Source organism: Schistocerca nitens, chromosome 2 (genome assembly GCF_023898315.1).
Source record: "Schistocerca nitens isolate TAMUIC-IGC-003100 chromosome 2, iqSchNite1.1, whole genome shotgun sequence".
Lineage (NCBI taxonomy): Eukaryota > Metazoa > Arthropoda > Insecta > Orthoptera > Acrididae > Schistocerca > Schistocerca nitens.
In genome coordinates, this window is record NC_064615.1 from 499,992,091 (window position 1) to 499,998,396 (window position 6,306).

The following is a 6,306-nucleotide window of genomic DNA, read 5'->3' on the forward strand; positions in this document are numbered from 1 at the left end:
AGTGTTTTAATTTGTTCGGACTCCATGAGCAACCTGCAGGCTATCGACCGATGCTATTCGCGTCACCCTTCTGTCTTTGACAATCATGACCTTCTCTCCCCCCTTGGCTGGTTCCATTGTCTTTCTCTGGGTTCCGAGTCATGCGGCTATCCCAGGCATTGAATTGGCTGACCGTTTGGCTAGAGAAGCAGATACTTACCCCCAATTTTCTTTCATGAATCCAGCTGTGGATATGCGGATCTACGCCAAATCTCTCTTTGCCCATAAACGGCATTACGTCTGGTACGCTACTCCTCACAGCAATAAATTCCGCACAATCAAGGAGTCTGCTGCAGTTTGGCGCTCTTCCTTCCTCTCCTCTCAGAAGGAGTCCACTGGTGTTTTATGCCGTCTACGCATTGGTCATACCAGGCTCACCCATCGTATCCTCCTACCAAACGACCCCCCCCCCCCCCCCCCCAATGTGATTGCGGAGCTAGACTGACGGCATCCCACTTATTGGTGGAATGTGAACTGATCCTTAGTTTCCTCCGTGAAAGTGATTTTTATTTCCAGGTATAAGGTTCCACTTTAGTCTTGGAACCGGGCAGGTTGGTTGTGGTTGAGACCTCTTTTCCAGTCTTCTCGGTCTGTAACACCATCAACACCCCTTTCTTCATGTTTTTAGATTTTTTCTCACCTTTTATACCTCTTCTGCGTGTTTTTAATGTATATTATTTTATAAATTGACTCCCCTGACTGGATCCGTCCACTTTTAGCGGACTTTCTTGCTTCAGTGACAAATTCCGGAATTGCGAGACTGATGAACTTGCCGCTTGGTCCCATAACCCCTCTCAATTAAGTAATGGCCGACGTCACCCATATAAGTGTTAGTGATCATTACCTAAACATAAATCCTATTATAACCAGAGGTATCAGGAATAAATTAACCACTTTAGGATGGCGGCCGTGTTATTTCATTATATAATTGAAATGATATTAAACTGCAGTTTTCTTGTTAATGACAAATTCGGCTAACTATTCAAAAATAATCTTTGTAATTACATGTATCTGCTGTCGTTCGTTGTCAGGGCACTTGTTGCGTTTTAGTTGTACGTTTTTCTACAGATCATTTCAGCCAGGTTTCTTCGGAATCTACGCCTTTCCTACCAGTTGGATTCATGTAATCATGGTCAAACTTTGCGTATGCCGGCCAATGTGGGAAAGTTATAAACGGACACACTAGATGACGGAAGAGTTTAACTTTCTAGTCAACGCCACTTGAAAAAGAAGGTATATTTCCTCCTCTGATAGGGCTATTTGAAAATTGGCATACGACAGCTTCCAGTTAACAAGCGCCGAGATGTGGTGACAGACTATGTAACGAATGATCAGTAGCACGTTATCTATCTGAATGACGCTACCAACGCGAATGGTGTGGCCGACGTAAAAGAGCTTCGTAGGCGTGGCGCGAATGGGAGATGACGTAACGGTACCGCTGACCGCCTGCCTGCGCTTGGCGGCTCTTTCACGTATCTGATACACTGCCTGGCGCAGATTGCACATTCCTTCGGTAGCTCAGTTGGTAGAGCGGTGGACTGTAGAGGAGCTCAATAGCAGATATCCATAGGTCGCTGGTTCAAATCCGGCCCGAAGGAAAATTTTAAACATTCATGACTTTGCTTCTCTTAACAAAATAAGCTACACTTTAATCTTACAAACTGTTGTGACATTTTTAACACAAAGGTATGACTAAGACAGATGAGCGTATGGTAGCTGTTCTATGTGTGTATTTCATTTCGACATCTCCGTGATTACTCTGCTATTCACAATTAAGTGCCTCGCAGAGGGTTCAATGAACTACCTTCAAGCTGTCTCTTTACCGTTCCGCTCTCAACGGCTCGCGGGAAAAACGAGCACTTAAATTTTTCTGTGCGAGCCCCGATTTTGTCTTATTTTATCGTGATGATCATTACTCCCTCTGTAGGTGGGTGCCAACAAAAAGTTTTCGCAATCGGAGGAGAAAACTGTTGATTGAAATTTCGTGAGAAGATCCCATCGCAAAGAAAAACGCCTTCGTTTTAGCGATTGCCACTCCAGTTCACGTAAATGTCTCTGGAACTATCTCTCCTATTTCGTGATAATGCAAAACGAGCCGCCTTTCTCTGAACTTTTTCGATGTCATCCGTCAGTCTCACCTGATGTGGATCCCACACCGTACTGCAATACTCCAGAATAGAGCGGACAAGTGTAGAGTAAGCAGTCTCTTTAGTAGATCTGTCGCACCTTTCTAAGTGTTCTGCCAATGACTTGCAGTCTTTGGTTTGCTCTACCCACATCATTATCTATGTGATCGTTATTTGAAATTGTAATCCATAAGTATCTAGTTCAATTTACGGTCTTCAGATTTGTGTGACTTATAGCCTAATCGAGATTTAGGGGATTTCTTTTAGTACTCATGTGAATAACTTCACATTTTTCTTTATTCAGTGTAAATTGCCACTTTTCGCACCATACAGATATCTTATCTAAATCATTTTGCTATTCGTTTGGGTCATCAGGTGAATTTACAAGATAGTAAATGGCAGATAACCTACGATGGTTACTCATATTGTCTCCTATGTCGTTAATACAGATCAGGAACAACAGAGGGCCTATAACACTTCCTTGGGGAAAGCCGGATATTACTTCTGTATTACTCGATCACTTTCTGACACGAAATCAGGAATCCAGTCGCACAACTGAGGTGATATTCCAGTTTGGTTAGAAGACGCTTGTGCTTTTCTTGCTGATATAATCGTATAACCATAGAAAACATAGATTTTATTAAACTGACTCGAGAAAACGGAAGTTAAGAATAATCTTGTATTTCTGTTGTACAGCACTGACAAAAGAAACAATCTATTATTGTACTTTTTAGAGAGTGAACTGGATTCATAAAAACGGAAAAATATCTCATCACTTATTAAATACGGAAAACACGATACATTCCACATCTGGGATTTATTGAAAGTTGAATACGTCTTCCAATCGTTGTCACCATATCCGAGAAAATTGTAAGTTACGTCATGGCTGATGTCAAGAAAGAAAATTTGAGAAAGTATGCTTTCGAGACAATATCTGATATACATGAGTGGCTTTTCGACACGGTGAAAATAATTGAGGACGTACTGTAAGGGACCCAAACAGATTCTTCTTTTGAACTGCGTGTCTGTTGTAGGAAAATATTAAGGTTACATGAATGTGTCGTAACAGAATCATGTAATTTTCTGAAATTGAAACACAAATACGGTACCATCAGCGATAACCTTTCTACTGCAGGAATGGATAGCAGATGTATTCTAATCCTTAGCGTACCATTTGAATGAGAAATCTATACAACCATGTCTGAATTCCTTCGGTAATGTAATTGACGTCAAACATTCTGAAGAGAGAGAAAAACACACCCTTGTTTCGGTCGACGTCACCCGTGAACAAACGTCCGTCATAACTACCACACATCTCTTGTGGAACTTAACGTGTAGTATTCTCAGTTGATGCAACAGTTATTTTCCGTCGCAAGTTTATGCTTCCTGCGTGAGAACATGAGATGTTTTGTATCTACAATCGAACGTCCAGGGAATGGCGTGCCCTCGTTAATTCCGCGCGAGAATGATGGGAGAGGAACATTTTTTTTTGGTCATCAGTTTCTGACTGGTTTGATGCGGCCCGCTGTCCGTCACTCGTTATTTAACTGCCTAGGTAGCAGAATTCCTTAACTCCATCTACTTCTTGACCATCGATCCTGATGTTAAGTTTCTTGCTGTTTTCATTTCTATTACATTACCTTCGTCCTTCTTCGATTTACTCTCAATCCAACTCTGTACTCATTAGAGACTTCATTCCATTCAGCAGATCATATAATTCTTCTTCACTTTCAATCAGGATAGCAACCTCATAAGTGAATCGTGTCATTGATATCCGTTCACCTTGAATTTTAATTCCACTCCTGGACCTTTCTTTTATTTCCATCATTGCTTCCTCGATGTGCAGATTGAACAGTAGTGGCGAAAGGCTACATCCTTGTCTTACACACTTTTTAATATATACTCGTCTCTCCCTATAGCTTACCTCTATTTTTCTCAGAATTTCGAACATATTGCACCGTTTTACTTTGTCTAACGCTTTTTCCAGGTCGACAGATCCTATGAACGTGTCTCGATTTTTCTTTAGTCTTGCTTCCATTATTAACCGTAACGTCAGAATTGCCTCTCTCGTGCCTTTACCTTTCCTAAAGCCAAACTGATCGTCATCTAGCGCATCCTCAATTTTCGTTTCGATTCTTCTGCATAGTATTCTTCTAAGCAACTTGGATGCATGTGCTGTTAAGCTGATTCTGCGGTAATGCTCGCACTTGTCAGCTCTTGCCGTCTTCAGAATTATGTGGATGATGCTTTCCCGAAAGTCAGATGGGACGTCGCCAGATACACATTCTACTAACCAACGTGAATAGTTGTTTGATTACCACTTCCCCCAATGATCTTAGAAATTCTGATGGAATGTTATCTATCCCTTTCGCGTTATTTGATCTTAAGTCCTCCAAAACTCTTTTAAATTCTGTTTCTAATACTGGATCCCATATCTCTTCTAAATCGACTCCTGTTTCTTCTTCTATTACATCAGATAATCTTCCCCCTCATACAGGCTTTCAATGTATTCTTTACACATATCCGCTCTCTTCTCTGTATTTAACAGTGGAATTCCTGTTGCACTCTTAACGGTATCGACCTTCCTTTTAATGACGCCGAAGGTTGTTTTGACTTTCCTATATGCTGAGTCTGTCCTTCCGACAATTATTTCGTTTTCGATGTCTTCACATTTTTCCTGCAGTCATTTCGTCTTAGCTTCCCTGCACTTCTTATTTATTACATTCCGCAGTGACTTGTATTTATGTATTATTTAATTTCACTGAACATTTTTTAGCTTCCTTCATTTGTCGACCAGCTGAAGAATTTCATCTGTTACCCATGGCTTATTCACAGTTGCCTTCCTTGTATCTGCTGGTTTCTTTCCAACTTACGTGACTGCCCTCTTTAGAGATGTCCTTTCCTCTTCAACTCTACTACCAAATGTTCAAATGCTTGTTAATTGCCAAGGGACCAAACTGCTGAGGTCATCGGTCCCGAGACTTACACACTACCTAAACTACATTAATGTAACTTATGATAAGGACAGCACACGCACCCATTCCCGAAGGAGGACTCGAACCTCCGGCGGGAGCGACCCGCCCAATCCGTGACATGGCGCCTCAAACCGTGCGGCCGCTCCGCGCGGCAACTGTACTACCAGCTGAGCTATTAATTATCGCAGCTTCTATTGCATCAGAGAACTTCTTCATTCTTTAGTACTTCTGTATCCCATTTCTTTGCATATTGGTTCTTCCATACTAGTCTCTTAAATTTCAGCCTACTCTCCATCATTACTAAATTGTGATCTGATTGTATATCTGCTCTTCGGTACGCCTTATAATCCACTACCTGATTTCTCATTCTCTGCCTGACCATGATGTAATCTAACTGAAATGTTCCGGCCTTTTCCAAATATATCTACTCCTGTTGTGATTCTTGAACAGATCATTCGCTATTATTAACTGAAATTTATTGCAGAACTCAGTTAGTCTTTCTCCTCTCTCATTTCTGCTACCAAGCCCGTATTCTCCGTAGCCCTTTCTTCTACTGCTTCTCCTACAAACGCACTCCAGTCCCTCATGAGTATTAGGTTCTCATCACATTTTACATACTGAACTACTCATTCAGTATCCTCATATGCTTTCTCTATCTCTTTATCCTCGAGTTGCGGCGTCGGAACTATACCTGAGCTATTGTCGTATTTGTTGGTCCGCTGGCGATTCTAACGAGAAAAACGCTATCTGTGAACTGTTCACGGTGACTCACTCACTGCCCTCCCTTCCTATTCAGAACGAATCCTACTCCCGCTATAGCATTTCCCGCGTCTGTTGATATTACCCTAAACTCGTCTGATCAGATGTCCTTGTCTTTCTTCCATTTCACTTCACGGACATCCACAAAATCTAGATTGAGCCTTAGCAATTCCCTTTTTAGATTTTGTAGGTTTTCTGCCACGTTCAGACTTCTGACATTTCACGCCCCGCCTCGTAGAAAGTTATCTTTTCATTCGCTGTTCAATCTTTATTTCATGGTCGCCTCCTCCTTGGCAGACCCTTTCTGCAGATGTGAATGGGGGACTAGTCCGGAAGTTTTTGCCAATGGAGAGATCATTAAGGCACTTTCAATTGCAGAACACATGTCATGTGGATACACGTTATCT

General features: G+C 41.7%; 1 non-coding gene across 1 annotated transcript; it reads left to right on the plus strand.

The window, feature by feature from the left end:
• The first annotated feature begins 1,546 nt into the window (after window positions 1-1,546).
• Trnay-gua (transfer RNA tyrosine (anticodon GUA)) lies at window positions 1,547-1,637 on the plus strand. Its single transcript is given in 2 exon segments — window positions 1,547-1,583; window positions 1,602-1,637. It is a non-coding gene; the product is annotated as a tRNA-Tyr (tRNA).
• Window positions 1,638-6,306: the final 4,669 nt, after the last annotated feature.